Here is a 24,939-nt window from a genome sequence, read left to right on the forward strand (position 1 = left end):
AAAGAGCTAGAAGTAGACTATTAAAATCATAAGATAATTGACATGAATAAATTAATATTTAGAACATTTGAGATGTTTAAAAACTTAGTTGACGTCAAAATTCTACCTTTCGAATAGCAGGCTAAAGTGCTCTTCCAACATTTCTTGGAATTAATGTGGCTTGTTAGCGTCAGAAGTTCGGATGTTTACCTGTAAATAAAAAGGGGAGAATACACAAATTAATACGTTTCTTCTAAATACACTATATTAGTGCATTACATAATATGAAATACATAATTATAGTTTCCAAAGAAATAAATTAAGTGTAAATATTTTAGCTTTCCGTTCACAGTTTTTTGAAACATAATACCAACACTTTTTATCATTTTTTTAAAAAAATTGCAGTACGAACATCTATGTAATTAGATTTGCTTAAATCATGTTCATTGCTTCGATCAATCAAAGTCTTACATGAATACGTACAATTTAAACATGAATTTTAAGCCTGTATGTTAGGTTCAAGAGACAAGACAAATGTCTTTTAATAAAAAAAAATATACTTTCCGAGGTGAGACATCTCTTCCCAACATCTTTTCAAGACTAGATAGTCTCATATATTGTCTCGAAGCAGTCCTACCTGTATTCCATTCTAATTTATCAAATTGTACAATCTTATTAAGAAAATAAAAAGAATATGGCCTAGCACTAAATTTCTCGCTCCAATTTCTTAAACTAAATCATGTTGTGCTGCAGTTGTTAATGAAATATTTATTTCTGAAATAAGAACAAAATTATAAAGCGTTTTCGGAAAACTTCGGTCTAAGAAAACTCACCCCCAAAAAGTACAGTAGAACGTTTTCTGAATAAGTAAACATAGATTTTTACGAAAGTTATGATTATAGTTCCTAAGCTATTAACATATATTATATAATGAAGCATATGGCGAAACAGTTATATTCTAATTGACACTCTGTAAGTTTGGAAATCATTGAAATATATCGTAAATTACAGTAAAATCCAAAATTAAATGTTACCCATTTCTTTTTTTTCCATATCTTTCATAATTTGGTATATGGAGTTAGCAATTATGTTTTGGTCACTAAGGTTGATTTTACTTATTTTAGCACCAAAAGCCAACTTAGTTTTCACATTTCACATTCAAGTTAATTCAGCCGTAATAGAAAAAAAATAAAGGCAGTTTTTCTAAAAAGAAACACAGTTACTTTATATACGATATTAACAAACCGGAGAATCAATTTGTGGAACTCATCTACATTATTATTCAAGAAAACAGTTTCAATTCCGTTTGTGTGGGAGGGAAAGGGGAGGGCAAAGACAATTTTAAGAAGTTACAACAGAAAAAGAAATGAATATTCACCAACGGTGAAATGGACATAACATCCATTGTATGTCGAGTTACGAATTGAGAGTTGAGTTATGAATTGTATTGAAGAAACATATACTCAAACACAAATACTTGAATACAATGACTAAAATTATATTTTTCTAAAAATACTTTATCTCTAGTCATTTATAATAATCTCCTTCTTTAGTTGTTCCTCATAGAGACTATGAATAAGATTGGGTATGTTTTTGATAATAGTATGTTTCAAATATTTTACATAAAGCAATTACTGCAACATTTGATTGCTTAGTGAAATAATAGAAAGGTCAAACTTTGATAAATGAAGAACTTAAGGTAAATAAATTATATCAATCTTGAAACTATTCTAAGTGAAACTATTCTATAATATCTAGTGTTTCCGCTCCGCGCATTGTAGAAGTGAAATAGAAACTTTTAGAAGTTAGAGTTTGTTACCAACGGGATATCCAAAATGAAATAATTTGTACGCTGAGTGTCAATCAGCAATACTTATTCTACTAATCTAAATTCTAGCTGTTCTTTGTAATTGATATGATGTTGAGATCAGTCCATAAAATAAATTATTATAATAGACAGAATGAAGGAAGTACAATACTTAAGCAAAATTTAGTTAGTGAAATACCATTCTGTGACCCCTATTATTTCAATCAGCTCGCAACAACTCAAAGCGATCTCCTGTTCGCGAAAAGAGAAATTTTGGAATTTGAGATGGAAAATGGTGCTACAAGATGAAACATAAGTAGACCGTTACAAAATGTAGGACTATTTCGTCTTCTTCTTAGTCTATTATTAAAAGAAAAAGTGCGGGCATAGCGCACTAATAGTTAGAAAGGAACATACTAACTTGCATGAAATCTGAAAGAATGTTAATATTATATGCTAGATGAAACCAAAAGAGGAATATTCTTTACTTAAAAAAAGTTAGTAAAAGTAACAATGTGGCTGCTAATGAAAGAATGCCGTGACGGCGATCAAGGCTTTCAATGTAAACCAGTTCCGCCGTTCTTGTCTCCCCCTTCCTCTTACTGCCACTGATTTTAACTGATATGTACAATTTGTGTTACATCCAAAATGGGATAATTTGTACGCTGAGTGTTAAACAGCAATACCTACACGTAGAACAAGATGGTAAAAAATGGAGGCCTAGCACTTCGAAACCAATTTGCAAAGCTATTAGTACACTGAATTGAATTCTGATTCAACATGTGTTATTAGCTCACACATACATATGCATACATGGTAGTACTTTTAATTTTTTTCCACCTGTACTGTATATGTAGGTCCATTATTGAAGTCTTTAGATGATCTCACCTCAACATATGATCATCTCATTCACTCAAATATTTCTAATCGCTCTCTTGCTTGGTTGTTAGCCCTACCACTACGCACAGAGTGAATTTATGCATCTACAAATAAGAAAAAAGTTTACAATTGGCAATTATATATCTTGTAGAATCTGGTTGCTTCAATTACGGTTGGATTTACTTTTCGTTTGTAGGTTGAGCATCTACGAACAAAGACACAACAGGCAAAGACAAGGTAGAAGAATCTTCGTTTATTTCTCTTTTTTGTATTTTTTTCGAAGGTATTCAATTATATATACTATATACATTGTATATAGTAGTAGATTGCCTATGTTAACATTTAACTCTTTGTCTTTGATTCGGAACTACAACGTATATCCTAAATGAATATTCTCACATAATATACTGGCCAATTTCCAAGATACACTCGAACATAAAAGAGAGCGCTAATGAAACGCACTCTCTTTGAGGAGATCAATCTAGTATCTATATGCAGACTAAGTTACATTTTTTCATTAGCGAAAAAAACTCGCATAATTTATTAACACAAATTGGTTTATATTCCAGTTTCTCGTGGACCTTGAATTTCTAATAAAACTAGTGAGAAAGAAATATATTGATGAAGAAAATTGTAAAATACAAAAATATATTTCTGAGTTTTATAAACATCGAGAGCTTTTCTTGTTTTAATTAAAATAATAAAATATCAAATTGTATATTAATTTCTAGTTATTCCGCGCAATGTAAAATCGAAATAAAACTTCTTAAGTTTGACCAAAACGTCTTAAACGATTTTCACCGGTTTGGATTCAAAATCTCGCGATCAAAACGTGGTCCAAAATCTCGCCGGGCCAAAAGTTCGCAGATCAAAACCTATCCGTCCAAAATCTTGCAGGACATAATTTCGCTTGATCAGAACATAACGGAACGTAATCTCATCTAGGAGATAGGGTGTCTCGTCAGTACAAAACCTTGACAAACTTCGTCACAGTGTTTTATATAACGCAATATCTATAAATTTTAAAGGTAACACACATAGGTAATTATATTATAAGCGAAATACGCAAGATTTTTGTTTTTCCTGCTCAAGACTGACCCTTATTATTTTAACAACATTTAGTATCTCTTTTCTGTTCTGTGATTTAGAAATTCGCTTGTGTATAACTCAGGAACTCAAAGCCTGAACCTTAATATTTCACACGATAACAAAAAGATCAACGTCTACCACCACGCCAAGTTTGATCCCGATCGGATGAGTTCGGTGTATGAATTTTTGTATTGGAATACATGACGCAAAATTTGACCGCACACGACTCGGAAACCGAAGCCTGCACAACGTAATATATAGCAGGTAAAGATCTACCACCATATTAACTTCGATCCTGATCGGATAAGTTTAGTTGAACTTGTACAATCCGCGGCAAAAAAACCTGCAACATGAACATATAAGTTTATTGTGAAATGACGAAGTCTTTTGCTCCAAAATAAGTGTGCACGGGAGGAGGCCAAGCAAGGTTTATCCTGGCGTGATTCGTCCCACTTAGACGTTATGTTCATTCCGTGTGCTGTTAGGCGCAGTTTCACAATAAACTTACATCCTCATGTTGCAGGTTTTTTGCCGCGGATTGTACAATGCATGGTCTTAATTTTTCAGGAAAAAACAAATGAAGGTCAAACCTAAATTCAACGGATAAGATTTCTCTGCATTTGGGTTTATTGTAGAATTATATGTCAATTTATTTTGAACTCGACAATTATTTACACTTCTAGTGTCTAAAGTAAGCATTTCTGGACTCCATGTTAATAAAGTCTTCCTTATTTTCCTTCCTATTATTATTATTATTATTATTATCATTATTATTATTGCTCTAGAAACTCATTGAGTAAATTGTTATATCAAGATTTTGTCCCGTGAAATTTTGGCCAGGTGTGATTTCGTCCCACGACCTTTTGGTCAAGCGAAATTTTGAGCGGCGATGCTTTGGATAGCGAGATTTTGGCTACGCAAGATTCCACCTACACGAGATTTTGATTCACAACGTTTTGGTCTCGTGAGATTTTTGGCCAGCGAGATTCGGGTCCCGCAAGCTTTTGGGCAGCGAGGTTTCGACCGCGAGATTTTGTCCGTTTACTGTTTTCACTAACAAAAATTTTAATGCATGATGTCGTTAAACATTCTCTTCTTAAAGATGGGCGTAAATTTGTTCTTTTTCCTTTGATCAACTTCTTTCGCCCCAATAGGGGTGGTTCTTTAGTTTCTTACTCTCAAAATTTTACGTCTTTCTGTCGATTTCACAATAATTCATGCTATTTAAAAAAATATTTTCTCCAGATTTACTTTACATTCATTAACCCCAAAGGCTGGGGGTTGTGTCACATCTTCTCACAAACTAAATTATTTGGACCTCTTTTCAAACTACAGCATTCGAATCGAGATAAAATTAGCACACACTAAGAATGTAAATTTCCTTCCAGTCTATTGCCCTTAGTTGGCTATAACGTTACTTAAACTTCCAAACTGTGCTATGCATAAGTCTTCTGGGAAGTATTACACATTGAGTCCGTCTGTTCGTGTCTCTTCGTGTGTGCCGACTTGTTAGTCCATAGGTATGGAATCAAACGGAAAACTATGACAGCAATAGACTTTTCTTTCTTTTTCTTTAAATATGGATTCTCCATTCAAAGAATAGGTTTCATATTAGTCTTTCTTTCTGTATTGAAACCGAAAGTGGTAGACGTACACAGTATCTGTCATACTTCCGCTGTCAGTGTTAGGTCCCTACAAAGTAAAAGCCGTAAGAGACAGCTAGTTTATACTATTATATATATATATATATATATATATATATATATATATATATATATATATATATATATATATATATATATATATATATATATATATATAATGTGTATGTATGTATGTATGTTTCACTGTTCCTAGAATAGGATCAATCTCCGTCCTTTGAAATGCCATAGGTAAGTTTCACACTGTGTAGCGAAACTTCCTTGTTATCTTCTTTCCTTTTTTTAGCTACTTATCTTTTAAAAAATATTACAGAAATTTTTTTAAAAAATGTTTAAAATTTACATTATTGTAAGTATTTATACAGTTTTATTTCGATTCATATACAGATATAACCCTAAGTGCAATATAGGGCTAAATCATTTTATAAACGACAGGAAACTGAATAAGCATAAACTAAGAAATCATTGGAGTGAACACGAAAACAGAAGTTTTCACTTTTAATTTTCTTGTGTTTTTGAGTAATTTAGAAAAGACTGAAAATACGGGAAAACTAATATGTTAACGCATATTTACTTAAGAGAAAACTTTCTCTTTGATTGCACTTTTTTTTTCTATATTTTCTGAGACTACCTGACAAATTCACAAACTATATTTATCAAGAGTCCATTACATGTGTAATGTCCCTTTCTTAACTAGCGCACATCCAAGCAAAGGCAAAAGTAGGTAAGACATCTTTTCTCCAACACCTGTTGGTTATTGCACTGAAGATTGAAAGCCAGAGAAAAAAAAAAAAAGAACTAAGCAGTGAGACGCGGCATTGTATAATTACCAATAATACTTCTCCTCCCGCTCTTCTCTTCTCTTCATGTCATTTTTGTACGTTGGTAAACTTTTGCTACAGGTTCCAGTATTGCAAACTCATTATTGTTATGTACCTTGTTTTGACAAAAATATTTCAGTTTTTCTTTCCGTAATCTAATATATATATATATATTAACGTATTTATGATCTCTGAGGAAACTATCTGAGCCCAGTCTCGGGAAGTAACGTAACGGGAGCAAGCACGCATTACTTGTAACACACTACTTCTTAAGTAACGTTTCCCAGTAACGTGCTATTTTTTCCAAAGTAACTGTGGCGGTAACGCGTTACAAATTTTTAAGTAACGTACCTATTTTGCGTTACATTTCGGATGAGTAAACTATAGTAAATTTATATGTATATTTTTTCGGACAAAAATGTTTCTTTCCTGTAAATAAATTTCTCAGAATGGAGCAAAGGAGCATGAACTATGTCAGCGATAGACAGTCAGTCACCAATACATAAATAAAATCTTAGCGTTACTGCTGTTTTTGGAAGATGAGTACAGCCTAAGGGAAATCACGTGTACTGATTGCAAGCACTTGGAAGATTTTGACAAAGTGATTCAGAAAGTGCAATATTGGGTTTATAAAGTTAGCGAAGCACATCAAATTTCCAATAAAGTAACTGTCCGCATGAAAGGATGTAGCAGTGCTACTATTATCAACTTACAGTACTACCATTTACGATGATTGGGGAAAATCAGTATGTGAAATAATAATAATAATAATAATAATAATAATAATAATAATAATAATAATAATAATAATAATAATAATAATAATAATAATAATAATAATAATAATGTTGGTGGTAGAAGTAGTAGTAATAGTAAAAAAATTGAAGTAATATATATATATATATTACATATTCAAAGTTTCGGACCTAAAAATAATGCGTTACTTGCGTTACATTTTAAGGGAAAGTAAAGTAACTTGTAAAGCGTTTCATTTCTACAAGTAACTTACACAACACTATCTAAGTCGGAATGAAAACCAGTAAGGGAACATTAGGAATAATAGTTGAGAAAAAAACAAGAATACATGTACAACTAGGAAAAGAGGAAAAAGGAATGCTGAATGGTGACGAATGACGTGGACGATATGGAAAAATTGAAGGAATAAGTATGTGAGACAAATAGGAAAATTTCAGAATACCCGCAGACACGATGTTTCACATCACAAACTCTCATAACCTAGAATCGTAATAATATGGGGCGAGACGAGATGGGACGAGAAACAAGGTTTTCTTGCCTTGCCTCGTAAATTTTGTAGAAGTCTCACCTTGATTCTTCAAGAATCCTTTCTTGTCTCCTCTTGAATCTGGAAAAAGCTTCTCTAGTTTCGTCTCGTATTGTAAATGTATGTTCGAAACTTATGCGCCAGATTCTTTCTTAATTTAATTTAGAAGTTACCAGAATCCTTCTGCGTTACGAGAGGTCCACGAAGGGGTGCGATATAACAACATTTAAAAATCACATTTTTTTTACTACAGAATATTATGCAATGGCTTCCGCTATCTTTGAACGTTGATAAATTCTCTTCGTTATGTACAATCACTTTATAATGTTATACTATAAATCATGTAACGCTAAAACATTTTGCGATGTAAGACTTGGGTGAACTAGTGTTGCCCACAAATCCTGGAATTTCTCGATCTGAAAACGAGACAATAATTGACGTGTTTTTAGTCTCGTCTCGAATTAAAAAAAAAAAAACTTCTCGTTTAGACTTTCGTTTCGTTTTCAACACAAGACGAGAAATTTCTTGTTTCGTGGGGCAACACTACCCGAAACCGAACTGGGAACGCCATGCACCAGAGGTGAGATTTATACCACTAAGCTAGAGTACACCATATGAAATAAACTGATTGGAACATTGTTTAAGAAAGACTATCTTGAGAGATATGATAGAAGATATGAGTTGAGATCATTTTGAGTTTATCGTCCCGTTCAGCAGCGAGACTATATGAGACGTGGACCTACTGATTAACATGGAATCCGAACCGCATGAGCTCCCGCCGGGAATCGAAACCGGGTCTCCCAAGATGATAGAGGATATGGTAGGAGAAATAGGAAGAGAGAAAGCTAGTATTATTGATGGACTATTAAAAGTTGATGACTGCTACGTCAGGACTAAAAAGTTAGCTGAGAACCACTTGCATGGCAGTGATGTCAGTTTTAACATCCTTTCGTTGCATAACTTAAACAGATCTCCACACTTCATAAGAAGAATTAAATAAGACATTTCCTACAACTTGCATTCTTCTATCAAGATTGTTTTTATTAATACTCATTTTATCATTCTCAATTGTTTAATATGACGTTTAAACTACCTATAATAAATTTGACCTTGGAGAAGTAAATTACATTAAGTGATATGCATTAAATTACTTAAGTAAATACCAAAGGTGGATTAATGCTCTACTAACTACGTGACCCCTTTGTTTAGAATTTACGTCTTTTTCGGCATCGAGATATTTTAGACATGGACTTATATTTTAGCGTGGAATCCATACCACATATATTATCACCGAGCATTGAGCGCGGGTCTTCCCGCATAAAAGAGTCACTATATTGGGTGAACACTAGGTTGAGTAAGACTTAGTATGTCACTTATGCTATCATTAACACATGGTATATTAACATTCTATCAAAGTATATTTTCTGATTTACAATCCAGTATAATTTTTGAATGAGTTAATTAATACGAAACTTAAGTGGTTTGAAGATCAAAACAATCAACTGTTAGATTTCACACATAATTAAATAAATGTTGCATCTCAAGTTTTCGATTATGCTAAGGAAAGTTGTAGAAATTTTTCCACCAAAACTATTTAATTTTTCGGGAGTTTTAACAGTCTTGAAACTAAATTTTCGAAAGTTTTAAGAACGCACGTAATCATATTGCGCTTCCAGCACTCACAGTCATGAACCAAGCGGGCAAGCAGAAAATTCAAGCACTTGAAGTATTAAGGTTCTGTGACTCTCCATTACCTGTGACTGAAGAGGTCTCCTCGAGACCAGACAAGAGTTTACCATAGTATTGATGAATAATAGTTCATTAAGTAACCTTAAAATTCCGTGGCTACATACGCCTAGCCGGCAAAAGGCTTTGAATTAAGTGATATGTGGTCAGCGCATCAGTTCCTATCACCACTACACTGCAAAAATTAAATCAGTGTTTGAACACTTTTAAAAACGACTTTTCGTCATTGTTTAACATGTTCAGGAATGTTCTAATGTTCTATTAGTGAACAAAAAATCTACAATGTATCGTAACAATGGCTAATAGGACCTGCTCTAAGAAGGGTAACATATCAAAATTTCAAGTACATTTTGAACACACTTAGGACAGTTCCTATTCACTACTGTTAGGATGGAGGACTATTTTAGACAAGTTTCTTTTGTTCACTGATTGAACACTCCAGGACATTTTGGACATGAAAAACGATGACCAAAAGTAGTTTCTAAAATATGTCCGAATCATGTTCAAGCACTGATATATTTCGCAGTGTATATCTGCTCTTTAGCCCAAAGTTCACCACACTGTGAAAAATAAAACACCATTTAAATACTTTTAGTACAGATGTTGAGAGGGAAATATATCAAGTGTGCCATGAGTGTTCAAACGCGTTCCTTCTCTGAAAACACTATCTAGTATGGCATTTAAAACACTTCATTTCGGCAAACAGTTCGAAAACAAAGTTAAGAAATACATTTTGCACATTTTGTACAGACATCTGGAATATACTTGGACAACACAGTATCTACAAGGGGTGAATATGTCTCATCAGGAGGTGTTCAAAGAGCATCGGTAATGTGTACAGTGTCTAAAAGTAGTTTCTATATTTCTTGCAGTGTAGCTTTCAATTCAAATGTTGTCAAACTGATTCACCATTCCGGGTCAAAACTAAAAAGAATTATACCCTCCCTGGGAACCAAAGCAGAACTACGCTCATGGAAGTCACATACATTAACCTTTCGGCTACAAACTAAGAAGAAATCCGTAATGATCCCCAAATAAAAATTCTGGTTATTCTAACGATGTCACCTCCAACGCAAAAGATTTTTTTTTAATTTACATAGCAAAAAATGAGGTATTGAAACATCACAAAATGACTACCACTTTAGCGTGTTACTTGTGTGTCAATTCGACACCAAGACACCGCCTTCAGAGCATATCAAAAATACCTTGTTACTGGCTGTGAGTATTTGCATCGTTTTTTACTGTTTGGTATGAGTAAAGCTTTGCGAAATTCATTTCGCATTTATGGTAAGTGACTAATAACATTCTATGTTTTCTGTAATCGGTCACAATAATAATGTTGTAAACCTATGAACCATCTAACAACAATTAGACAAATAGCAGTGCTTCCATCTATTTTCTTTATTTGTTATTCTTGTGTCTTAGCACGTATGAACAAAAGATGGCAGAACTGTTGCTTATGTAACTATTGTCAGACGATTCACAGGTTTGCAACAATATTATTGTGATCGATAACAGGAAACATAGAACATTATTCGTAACTTGGCATAAGTGCTAAATATATTTCGCAAAGCTTTGCTCATATTAAAAGATAAATACCAATGCAAATTCTCTCAGGTAGTAACGAGTTATTTCTGATATGCTTAGAAGGCGATGTGCTTGGTGCTGAATTAACACACAAGTAACACGCTAAAGTGGTAATCATTTTGTGTTGTTTCAATACTTCAATTTTTTAGTGTACCTCCTTAACAACATTCAAATACAGCATGCGAAGCCAAGTTATAATATACTGAAATTATTAAAAATATATAGAACAATACCAGCAGCAACACCCAAGAACATGCGTGGAAGTCAGCCAAGGCTGTACTTCATAGTACTATACCGGCATTCGCTAAGTGAAAGTGAACAAAAGAATAAAGGAAAACTCGGTCAGAATAGCCAATCGCGAGATTTGATTCTGCAATGTCCCTAGTGTGAATCTAGAATGTTAAACACAAATCATACGAACAAAATAAAATTGGTTAATTTTAATGATGAAAACAAAGCAAATTAACAAAATAATATAATTGGTTATAGTTGGCAATATTGTATGAGCCCCACGGCGTATAGCGAAACTTTTTTGCTTTATGTTTTTTGTTATTATCTTCATGAGGAGCGAGGCGAACTCGTCTTGCAAGTCAGCATGCGTCGCTGTTATCTTTTGAGTGTTCAGTCACGAATCAATACTGATTCAGCCTTGTGTGACCATCACGTCCCTGATTTCTCCTGTCCCAGAACGACCAAAAATCAACGCACAACATCTTCTAGATGTACGTAGAGCCGCTTCAAGAACAACCAATAACATCATCTCCGTTATTTACGTTTACGCTTGGTTGTAACAGAGAAAACTTCTATACTTATTCCCTGTTGGGAGAAGGAAGGCCAGATAGCCAGCAGACAAGAGATGTATTAGTATCACATCATGCTTAGTCCGCAGCATGAGTGAAATCGTGAAGGTAATCACCTAAGTTCTTTTTTTCAATACCCAATGGGTTATTGGTGTCAATATAAGCACGGAGTTAAAACAGATGGGTCTCATAAACGTTACTTTCTTCACAGGTATTTGCTGTATGTTGTCATGCAAATATGTTGAACATTCATGCTTGTCTCTCCAAATAAATATTCATCTTTGAACTGTGAACTGTTGAGAAAAATTATCAGTAAGATTTCAGTTAATTGGATATTGTAAATTTTTATGTGTAGTTTCCGAGAAAATTGAAAAAAAAAACTGATATTTATAACGCTAAAGAATGTGTCGTTCATCTCCAATAAAACTTGACAATGTTTATTTTGCTGGAAGAAATTTATTTATATATTGTGTATGCAGCAAAACAGAGTTATCTAGCACAGTGGTTCTCAACCTTTTTGGACGGACGATACACTTTATTGAACGCTTACAAGATCGCGACACAGTTGTTCGATATTCTTTTATCATTAATAATGTAAATTATTATAGTGTAAGCCTATAAAAAGCAATGAGTACTGAGCAGTGTTGCTGCCGCTGCAAGCGTTGAATACTATGGCCTTGGTTTAACATTGATTTTTTAAAACTAAGTATTAAATACTTCATGATTTTTTTAAGTTTTAGAATTTCGCGACACACTTTATGGGATTGCACGAGACAGTAGTGTGTCGCGACACATCGGTTGAGAACCACTACTCTATCGGACTGCATCTATTGTTGTGGTTTTCTAACGGCTGCACACATGTTCTTTTATGCATGTATTAATTACTTTCATTAAATTTACAGTAAAACAACAACCTAGAGCGAATTGCTTCTTCTGAGAACAAGATAAAAAATTCTCGACGAAGAAAAACTCCAAAGATAAAACCGTTTATCTCTCATAAATGAACAAAGCCTTCAAACTCAGTAGAAACGAACTAAAGGGAAACCTTTTAAACTGGAATAAATTCAAAATTTCTGTTCTTTTAACAGAGAGCCGTTCATGAAATTATATATTGACTTATATTGTCTTAGTTTTAGTTTATGATGCATTAAATCTTACAAACTCTTACAATCATTGTTAATTAAAGTTGATGGAGAGAAAGAAACACACAGACACACACGAGATATGTATACACGATTGGAACACTTGAGTACATTACACGCATGTTCAATTGCATATCAAGAAACAAATTGGTTGTTCTAGTACCAATTCTGGACATGTTTGGAAGTTCAGGAAAGGACGAGATTGGGTATCTCAAGCACATCGGCATACAAATTAAGACTACTTGTTTCACAACAGCTATTGGAAATTCTAATCCTGTGGCGAGGATCCAATGCAATGTCTAGTATTTTACACGCCACTAATCCAGCAACAATTTTCAAAACGTCACAATACACTGCTTAACATCAAGAGACAAGATGAAGTGGTATCAGCAAGTATTTAACAAGGTTTTTGTTTAGGATTCTGTTACGATTATGGAAAAGTATTTTGCAGTATTTTTGATGTACTTATATTGAACAGTCTAGTTTTGTTATTGAATTAAGCTAGAGTTTGCTAGTTTTTACTTCAAGTTTCATCTCAATTTCGCTAGTTCAACATCAAAACCACTGTTCCACCGTGAGGAGTCAAATACCAGATCGCTAATTATTAATTTGAGCAAGTCCCTAAATTAAGATTGGTTACGTATGTGTTTTCAACTGGGTTGGGTAAGAACCATGCTTTTTTTTATAAAGGAAAGACAAAAGAAACAAAAGACCAGTTTTTGATTTAAAACAGGTTTTTTTAGTTTAAATAATTTCCTTTGTTTATTTAGATAGCATATGAGTAGAAATAACTTCGTTTGTCCTAACATCTTTATGCAATAAGGTTATGAAAAACGAGACCTACAGCTTAAATAGGGTTTGACAATATCTAACATTGTTCTCGTAAGTTTTGTTTTTCTCACACATATTACGTTATACATTTTGATTTTCCCGTAAAACAAATTCTTCCGTCTTTTAATAATAAAAGAAATCAGTCCTAGCCACTTTTAAAATGTCTTTATGCGATTTTGTTGGTGCGATTTTATTTTTAAATTAGAAGAACTGATTTCACACACATTTTAAATAACATAACCCAATATTCAGAGGGAAAATACAAGTTCGTTTTTATATCCTATCTAGTCAGCACCCCAACTTTATGATTGAAAATGATTCGGTTTTAGGATTTTTAGCTCTCGTCTGTCAATTGTCTCGATCACATCACAATTTCGATCGATCAATCGTGATATATTGATGTCAAGGACAGAAGTTACTGTGAACTAATAAAAGGAAAACTCCGAAGGTGTGTGAATTTCTGTGCGTTCTGCAAGATTTTTTGAACGTATAAAAAGGATGAGAGATAGAGTCTTCATTAAAATACAGTGAAAAGGCAAAGAAGTTTTCTGTAATATACTGTACTTGGTTGGATTTGAGTGTAGCGTCTCTTTCCAGAGCAAGGATATACTAGTCGAGGACCTACGGCTTTACGTGCAATCCGAGCCACATGATCTCTCACCGAAAATTGAAATACGCTCTTTTTGTTTTATGTGTTGCAATGCTTTTAAATGAAATTGAACTTGTTTCTAATAAAAATTGTTAGTGTGTGAAATCATACATTTTCTTATATGGACATTCTTAACTTCACACACCCACCTCTTTTTCCTCATAAAAATCGTAAGATTATCTTTTTTTTCTCTGAAAAATTTGAGAATGAACTTCACGCTTACAGTGGGATCCAAACTACTACTAGGTTTGCACCGGAAAGAAATTATCCTCCATCTGGACTTGAACGTGGGACCCTTTGATGACAAAGACGACGAGTGTAGCGATTTCTCCACTGAGGACAATTGAAAAACACAGTTGCACTTATCTTGCATATTTACGACATTTTAAGAGTCAGTTCGGATTAGAAGGATATAAAGATACAAAAAAGGCACTAGTGAAATCACTGCTGCGAGTAATACACAGAATTAAAATTAATGGATAATTCCAAAAGATTATAGAGTAGAGAGGAACTAATTTAGTCCAAATTAGTTCACTGAATCAGAACTGTAGTGACTTAATTCAATTTACATATCAATAAAAGAAGTGGATAAAGTTACGAAATATTTGAACAATTCCTACATATACATATGTAGGAAATACTTTTGATGTCAATAAATCCCATACTTTCATGTTTCCTGGGTTTGTAATTTATGACAAAATATATTCTAGGTGGTTTGAGGATTAGGAATTAGATTTCTGGGCTTTCGGAATGTTAACCCATCACACATATATAGGATGACGTCCCTCAGCGATGACACTGCTTGGGGAATTGGATAGGAAGAAAGGAATGGGGAAAGAAGAAGCAGCCTGGGATATTATATTAGATATCATCACAGCATTTGCCTGGTGTGAATGAGGAAAACCTAGGAAAATCCTTACTCAGGATGGCTGGCCTGAAAAACTATCTTTTAGACCGAATGCACCCGCTAGGAATCGAACCCGAAACTGCTTGCACCAAAGGCGAGAGCGTTAGCGGCTTAGATGGTTTGAGGTATGAGGAAATGTCACAATGATGTACACAATTTCTAACATTTTTGCTTTTAAATGTTTTTGTTGCTGTTTAAACCAATAGTTTAAAATAATAATAATAATAATAATAATAATAATAATAATAATAATAATAATAATTATAATTATAATAATAATAATAATAATAAATGATTTAAACTAGCCAACTCTGGTTTTCCACATCATAATAATCCACTAAAGAAGTGTTAAAAGACCGAACATTACTTTCAAAGAAGTGTTACATTTTCTTGCTTACTTTCTTTTACTACGTCGTTCTGATACAAAAAACTCCTCAGCACATAAGATATGATAGTACAAAACTAATGACGAAACCATTCGTGATTCACATTTGACCTCTGTATGCAGATCTTGAGTCACGTCATTTAAGACTGACCCTCGCATTTCCCCGTTACATAGTAGTAGTAGTGGCAGTGTCCTTGGGACTCCTTAAAAAGTTTTTTATGCCTTTTTCTGTTGTGGTAGTGAGTACCACGCCCTCTCAACAGATGGTGCGGTGGGGGAGAGGTCAGGTAAAGAAAAAATACATAAACGAAAATTAAAATTATATTACAACAACTGATGACAAGAAATCCCGCCTCAAGATACTACTTGCCATTAACACACTGAATCACGAAACAACACCAGCGGATCTACAACCTTACATTCTACAATGTTCATAGGTAAGGGGTCATCAAGGGTCAAGTAACCACTTTTCGTTGTATTTTATTTTTCTTCGTATAATGATATATTTTTATCTTTCTTCTAGCCTCCAAGTCACTGCGATCGCACAGGTGTTTGGACATTGAAGAGGTTGCCCAATTAGATTTGGATGTGAGTCCGTATCCGTAAGGATGCCATCACCTAAGAAATGAAATGTCTTCGTGGAGTAATGAAATATTTGAAAGAAAATGGACGGAAGTGTACTTTTACTTTCCAACCAACTGAATAAAAACTAATAACAATGACTAGAATATTCATTCTTAGTTTTCTCAAGACCAGTAAGGAAGGTTGAGTGAAATTTAGACTGAGACGAATAATACTGGAATAGTTTTTTTTTTTTTTTTTTTTTTTTTAATGGTTGTTTCAATCGGAGTTTAGTGTCCTTTTCATATGAAACTTGGGATCAGTACATTATTTCTCACCGGAAATTGAACACGGATTCCCTGAGTCAAAAACGTGTACACAGCAAAAAATGAGGTGTTAAAGCAACACAAAATGGCTACCACTTTAGCGTGTTACTTATGTGTTCTTTTTTTCTGCAGACGATAACGTCTCATCGGGAGGGACTTAAGTTGTATTTGAGTGATAAGTGAAACACATGTATGGGCTATGAGGTTTTCCAACAACAATAATAAAGAAGCTCACTTTATTCATACATATAGGTGAATTATTATTGTTGTTGTAACCATAGCAGGAGACATAAGGATAAATACACAGAGACTGAGTAACATCAAGATGAGACTGCAATAATCATAAGTTTTACATAAGTAATGAAAACAAATAAACAAGATCGGAGTAGTCGTTAGTTTATGATGATGAGATGACATACATGGAGCCACAGTTCACAGGGCAGCGTTAGTAGTCACAAATGAGATTATCTTCTGTGTTGGTGCTACTCAACACTGATGATCGACATGGGGAAGCTCTTGTTAGAATGAGAGTCACTGTGCAAGCGATGGATAAACGTGATGATTTAATTCTGGTGGATGATATGTTTGAAAGAATTGTTGATCCGGATGTTTTGGATGTTTCTGACTATAGATTGTAAGTAGATGCTGTAAAGGTGATTGAGCATACTTAAGAGGAGTGGAAAGACTGGCATCAATGTGTATGGTTTCCAAGAGAGTGTGATGCTGAGTTGTCCACTTTTTGACTATGTACCTAGAGCGAAGCTCTTCAAGATGTCGAGTGATATGCGGAAAGGTAAGCTGATCGTACAAAAGACGAGTAGGGTTAGGCAAGGTGTGGTAGGCAAGACGTAATACATGATGTTCTATTATAAGAACCCGCTTATAAAACTCATCCCCAGTGCTAACCCACGCAGTGTAGCCATGTGTGAGACAAAAACGGAAAAATGCTTTATACGTATTTAACAGTGTGTCAGCGTGAAAGCCCCAGGTGGCACCGACAAGACGCTTCAATAAATTTAAGCGGTTGTGGGCCTTCACTTTGATAGAAAGTAGTTGAGGTTTCCAGGATGATTTAGCATCAAAGATCACTCAACACCAAGGATATCGCCTTTCGAGTATGTCAGAAATACCTCGTTACTGTCTGTGACTATTTGCATTGGTTTTTATTGTTTGATATGAGCCCAGCTTTACGCAGTATATTTGGTATTTATACCAAGTAACGAATAACGTTCTATGTTTCTGTAATCGGCCACAATAATAGTTCTGTGAATTGTCTAACAACAATTCATGAATAGCAGTGCTGCCATCTGTTTTCCTTATCTGTTATTCTTACATATTAGCACGTAAGAAGAGAACATGGCATAAATAACTGTAACTGTTATCAGACAATTCACAAGTTTACAAAACTATTATTGTGCCGATTACAGAAAACAAAGAACGTTATTTGTTACTTGGTATAAATGCCAAATGTACTGCGTAAAGCTTTGCTTATATCAAACAATAAAAACCAATGCAAATTCTCACAGCCAGTAACTAGTTATTTCTGGTATGCTCGGAATGCGATGTACTTGATATTGAATTAATACACAAGTATCATGCTAAAGTGGTAGTCATTTTCTGTTGTTTCAACACCTCATTTTTTGCTATGTACAGTAACCATATAGCCACGGTAAATCTTACAGTATAATAAAGGAGTGCGCTACAAAGGTGAATCTGATAAAGCTGATAAAGCTGTATAAAGCTGTATAAGATATTGTAGAAGAAAAACTTATTTCTATTGGATTTTTAAGAAATCCGCTCTTAAACATGTTCCGCGATAGGACATATAGCTATATTCCTTTTGAATCATCCGTTAATTTCAACGTTTGACCATTAAAACTGTATTAACTGTAATAACATTGTATTCATGCAAATCTTCTTAGCGCAAGGGCAAAACCCAAAACCGCAAATATCGAAAACTAGATGTTGTAGACATTTCAAACATTGCATAAATGAAGCACTTTTAGTTGCTGCTATTAACAACGAATTTCGTTACTATCTATGTGACGGTTAATATAATAAATCGATTTAAAATGTATGCAAACGAGATTTGAAAACAAACTGTTGGTTCATTACCAGATCTTCAAATTATCTTACGCAACATAATTTTTGCATGAAAACTGTGTTCTACTGCCTCAAAAAACAATGGAAACAAAATTTGTTTTTGCACTAACAACATTAGGTGAATGCAATGGTATTGCAGTAGATACAGTTTTCATAACCAAAAAGCTAAAGAAATTAAAAGGTTAAGTTTTCAAGTGAAAGTTGTATCATTAAAAGTTGCAAATATTTAATTAATTAAAAAATTGTTAAGAATGATTCTGCTCTCATCTTCTGAGATATATAAACGTCAGTCTTAGAGATTGTATTTTATATGTCTGATGAAGGGAAAAATACTTTGTCGAAACGATAACGATATTATTTATTAAACAATATATGCTTTGGTTAGAATTTGACTTTTATTTTGCACAAGTGGTATTAATACATATTATACTTAATTCTAGGTTTTCTCCTTCGTGTTATTATGGAGGTTAACTGATCAGAACTCCTTTATATATTTACCCTGCCTTCCGTCCGTTCGAGAGATAAAAATCAAGAACTGCTTGATAGATCCCATCAGTTTTGGTCAATATGTAGCAGAGTTAAAAGCTAGGAATCAAGATCGTCGATGGAAGTGATCCATCCATCGGAAGTAGTATAAATCAACCATTTCCTGTTTCAGCATTGGTCAACTAGAATAAAAACGGAAATAGATAGCGAGAAGCTGTTTTCTATAATCGATTAAAAGCCCTAAGAATACATTTTGTCTCTTCTTTCTTAACTCTCTACTAAATCCACTACACTATGAAATATGCAAAGAAAACGAGCAACTACAAAAGAAAATTAGTTACAAGAAAAAAAGTAGGTAACTATTATGGAAGGCAACTGCTAAAAATGTTCACGTAGTATCTATTGAGAAACCCACTGCAACTTCCAATTTCAAAAATAGAAAGAGATAGCGAGAAGTGAATTCCTTGGAATTGATTTAGCGTTCTAAGAACAAGTATTATCTTCTCTCTTAACTCTGTATTCTAACCGGAACTGGTAGAAATCAACCCTTCCGGTTTAATGTTGACCGTTATAGAGTAAAAACGGTAATAAAAAGCGAGAAATAGTTTTCTGCAATCAATTAAGCGTCCACCTTTCCACCTTTCTACTAAAACAAGAAGTGGTGTAAAACTACTACCACTTCCGGTTTCAATATTGAGAAAATATCACACCATGCAAACCAACTTCCTTCACGTGGTGTACACGTGACATTACTATTTCTTTTTATTTTAGTTTGTGTTTTCTCTCCGTGAAAATTTCTAGCAGTTGTATTCCATAATATTTACCTACTCTTTTCTTATTTAACATCATATGTTTCATACGAAGAATAAACAATTTTCTTTTTATAATTGTTCATATTCGTTGTCTATTTCAAGCATTAAAAAAACAATAGCTCATATATGTGCGTGGTGAAATGTGCGTAGAATTTGCAGAGCCTTAAGTTCGCTACGTAAACTGTCAATAGATACAGTTGCATTATTAACGATAAACTAATTATTTGCTGAACAAAACTACATATTTTCATTAAACTTCAACACGTGTTACAGTTTCGCTAACTAACTCTTTGGCTTCATCAGACACTATGTGATACGTGTTGAATTTTAATGAAAATATATAGTTTTGCTCAGCAAATAATTAGTTTATATTTAATTATAACAAAGCAAAGCTTCTACTTATGGAAATTATTAACGAGTTAATTCGTAGTTAAGATATTGTTACAGTATACTTTAATTCCCAGCAAATAAATTTCTAAGAATTGAGATGATTGTATGTTGTAGATGATTTTCATTATGCTTAATCTTCCAACACATACCTAGACACGGAAATTAGTGCGTCCGATCATAGTCTTTCTGAGTTGTAACATCAGAGAGTTTAGTCTATGACTGAATAGAAGCGTGAGCACGAATGAGCAACGAAATTTTTTTCAAAATATGAATATAGAGAAGAATGTATAAAGTAATTAGATGGTTAGAAAAAGCAATGAAGTTCTAGCGAAAAGTCAAAGAGGAATAACCACTAACTAAATGGCTTTAGAATGTTAATTTTAACGCTGCTGAAAGAAAAGAATGTAACTGGATCATTTATGCCTATTCAATTCAGTCAGGAGTGTTAATCATCGACTATGGATCTTAGGATGAACTTCACATTTCAACTTTTTTTTTTTTTTTTAGTTTACTCAACTCTCTCTTCCCAGCAAGGTTCACAACTAGAATTTTATACTAGTGATGTTAAAATTCGAACAATTCATTACTCGAATATTCGATTCGAAAATTCGTAATTTGAATATAATATGCCACTCTAATAATCGTTCGAGTAATTAAAAATTATTCGAACTCTTGTTTGAGTAATTAAAAAACATTCGAACTCTTGTTTGAGTAATTAAAAAACATTCGAACTCTAGTTTGAGTAATTAAAAAACATTCGAACTCTAGTTCAAGTAATTAAAAATTATTAGAATTATTATTCGAACATTGAAAATGAATATGTGGGTATTCGAATATAAACAGAAAAAAATATTCAAATAGTTTTATTCATTTAAGCATGTCTCTCATGCGCACAACGAGTATAACATACTCTTCTATAACATTTACATCTTAGTATCGTGAACAAAACTGAAGGTATTTTGTGAAAAGTGGGGCAAATAATTATTAAAAAAGGAAAAGATCTTTGATCGATTTAATAGAAGTTAGGAAAGGAGAAAAGTAGGGAAATTTAAGGAGAATATTAAAATTTATAAGCGATGTTAAACACCTGAAAATAAATATATTAGTAGAGGAAAGTAGTCTTGCAGATTTCGACAGTAGAATTATTATTATCGCAATATACCTACTAACATGATATGCCTACTGTAGTTCTAATGTAATTTTTGCTAATAATTCATAAATAATTTCATAAATAGAAAGATTTACTCGGTTTCTCCAAGTCCAATATGATTGTTAGGGTTTTCTAAGAGACAAAAACTTACATACAATATTAGCACGGTTTAATGGAAAAATGTACTTAGTTGAGGCAGATGTCAATGAATAGATATAATTGATCTGAACAATAAGATGTGTGTCAATAAAAATGTTCATTTGAAGTTTCTCCCCCCCCCCCAAAAAAAAAACTATTTTCTTTTTGTAAATCTGAAAACTGATGTTGTACAATAAACACGTGACTTAATAAGATGAAATTGATACTTAACTAAACCATCATCAAGCTTTTGACATTAGACAAAGGAATACAGTGTATCATAATTAATTCATAAACTTTAAAATTCTTGTAAAGATTTTCTTGAACTGGAATGCATTGGGTATTACTGTAATATCATCCTCAAAGAAATCTTTAGAGTTTTATATATATATTTGCTGAAGATAAAGTGTCTTAGTCTTTTCCTACCTACTTAATTAAACAAGAAAATGAAATTGTGCCATACGCATTTTCTCCAACAAATACAAGAAAAGTTAATTTGGATAAGAATTTTTTTTCCAGGAGGTACAACTGAAACTTGAAACACAGACCTAATACTAATATAAAGCCATTCACGAGAAAGAAAATTATTTTATGCAACGAGAATTGTTCGAGAGAGAGCATTTATCATGAAATAAAATGTCTGCTGACTGAGAGATAGAGAAGGGGAAAAGGAGGAAATGAATAATAATGACAGGTCATTAGGGATGACACCAATATTATGCCAAAATTCCAGTTTTTTCTTTCTTTCTTTCTTTATATAGTGTATGCTTTCTTTTTCTTTTCTTTCCTTGTTCTTATTTAGGAACTGTTATTTTTCAATCTTTGGGTTGACAATGGTGATTGCGGGACTGTTAAGTGGAATAAGAGAGGAGGTGAAAAGATTCTTAACGTCAATCATTGGATGCTTTCTATCCCTTCGTCCTTCAATGAAGACTTTTTCAGAAGAGGGTCTTCTCTCTTCAGCAATCTAATTGACTTTTCGATTTGCTCTAGATTCAAAGCAAAAACCTCGAAGATAAAAGAAAACAAAAACAAGGGAAAAAAGGGACAGCTGTGTCATTGTTATTCACGTTGAGGCACCTACAGTACTACCTGGTTTATACTTTATAATGGATGATTACAAAAAATTATGTACCCAATGCATTAAAAAAATTGCTGGATGACAAAAGAATGGAGACACAAATATATATCGTGTATACAGTATATTTTAAAGTAATTTCTTTTTCCTGTGGTCGTTCTGATTTTTCTAGTTAATGCTTTAAAAAGTACTTCACTGATGAGTCAAATTATTTTGTTTACTTGCCCATCAATTTTACAACTAAGTGACAGAAACCAGAACATCTAGAGAAAATAAAATTAAAAAAAAACTAATTGATAGAAAGTGTTCGGTTTCTAAACTAAAAGAAAAAAATCAGTAAAATCAAGCAAATTCATTCGATTTAGACCAAGCTTGGCACGTTGTAGATCTAACTGATATACAAACGTCTGAAATATTATGGAGTGCAAGCGTTTGGTTCCTGAGTTATGGGTCATCAGATGTATGTGTTGTAGGCTTAATGAATTTTTTGCAAAACAATTTTAATGAAGATTAGCTTTTAAAAGATCAATGAAGAGTGACCTTTTTTTCCCCTAAGTTGGGAGAGTTACACTTATTTTATTGTGCAGCAACAATGACAGTGTACGAAAAACAATTTATTTTGGTTTTCAAAATATTAAGAAAATAATACATATCCGTATTATTCTATATTATATATGGAGAAAACCAAAATAAATAAATTTATTTTTTGCTACAAAGAAAACTATTCTTATAAAAATATGTACATTTGGAAAGTTGTAAGGAAAAGTCTTGCTATTCTACGGTATTTATGTGAGAGAATTCAAATGTTTATGTATTTTGTTCTTCCGTCGCCTCTTGGATACAACAACCAGAAGAGGGAGAGTCAAAAAAAAAGTTCTATTGAGGAAGATAAACTAAGAGAAATGACAGAGCAGTTTTGCTCCCTTCAATGCCGTCAGGGTGGACAATTACAAACCATACTTTAGCCTATAAGAAGCTGGGTCATTCAAATCACGCTGCTACAAGGTTGTTTTCTATTAAACAAAATCCGTGCAACTTAAATTGGATGCTGGCATAATTTTTCGTTCTTGTACACAATAATATCTCTTCATTTGTGTATCTGTGTATGTATGTTTATGACACACTGAAGAAAATGAAATACGTACGATTTTGCAAGATGAAATATGATTTCTTTCACTTCTGTTGTTTTTATTGATATTATTACTATTAGTTCTCGTGTGAAACCTTCTTAGAAAGTTACCGGCTGCACGTGTTGTTATAACGGAGTCTTTTTTTCTTCTTTCTATGAAAGTACGTTTTTATTATTATATATAATATTAATAAAATGTTCATATTGTTGATTTATCAGTAAAATAAGTGTATGATACAGTATAGGAATATGATGTAGGGACCATTTAAAAATTATCTGATCAAATATAATTTACCAACTATTTTAACATTAGGCCTAAGTTTTCGTTTAAAATATAAAAACAATACATTTCCCTGATATGGTTATACTAGATACTGGATATTCAGAAATCAGTGGATGCATGACTGACATATTTTATATATGTATAAGGAATTAGATTTTTCCTGGCGACGTGATTTTAGTAAGTCTTCTCGGGCTATCAGCCAGGTGAAGTAATTTGACGTCCGACGTTTCGAATGCAGACATTGCATTCATCTTCAGGGATTGTGTGTCATTCGAAACGTGCGCGTCTGCATTCGAAACGACAGACTTCAATAACTTCACCTCACTGATATCCCGAGAAGAACTCTGAGGTAGACGATAATGATAATGAACGAAATTGTGAAATCAAGAAGATGAGCGGAAGTGGGAGAATTCCGAGAAAATGCAAGCACACAGTGTTCGTTCACCATATTATATTATATTATATTATATATATATATATATATATATATATATATATATATATATATATATATATATCCTAGATCAAGGTTTCTCAACCTATGTTACGCGTACCGCTGCTGGTAGTACGCGAGCCGCTATTGGTGGTATGTACGACTTATGGCGGTAATAATAATTAATATGCTTTGGTGGTATGTCAGTGTAAAAGGTTGAGAACTCCTGTCCTAGATCATATGACTTTGTGGTGAAACAACATCGTGCTCATAAGTTTTTCCCTGGGTTCTCCTGTTTCCTTACATATTCTTAATTCTCTAATTGACATTTGACCATCACGTGCAACGTTAAATAAGGTTTCATTTCATGAGGGAGCTCAAAATTAAATTGTAATCCGGATCATGTACGTTCCTACACATACACACACACACACACACACACACACTAAAACTCAAGAGCTCGATAGTATAGTTCTGTAAAGATT

The 24,939-nt window shown here is 33.2% G+C and overlaps 1 protein-coding gene across 2 annotated transcripts in view; it reads right to left on the reverse strand.

Annotated features, from left to right (window-relative positions):
* Positions 1–24,939, reverse strand: part of LOC145693424 (uncharacterized) — a 535,492-nt gene that overhangs the window by 207,149 nt on the left and 303,404 nt on the right. The window contains exon 2 of one of the 2 annotated variants that reach the window (XM_081769406.1): positions 107–189. The exons of the other annotated variant lie outside the window; for it this stretch is intronic. The gene's annotated coding sequence lies outside the window, so the exon portion shown is untranslated. The remainder of the gene's footprint in view (positions 1–106; positions 190–24,939) is intronic. 2 annotated transcript variants of the gene reach the window in all.

The sequence above is a fragment of the Thermobia domestica genome, chromosome 8, assembly GCF_964235325.1.
Source record: "Thermobia domestica chromosome 8, izTheDome1.hap1.1, whole genome shotgun sequence".
Taxonomy (NCBI): Eukaryota; Metazoa; Arthropoda; class Insecta; order Zygentoma; family Lepismatidae; genus Thermobia; species Thermobia domestica.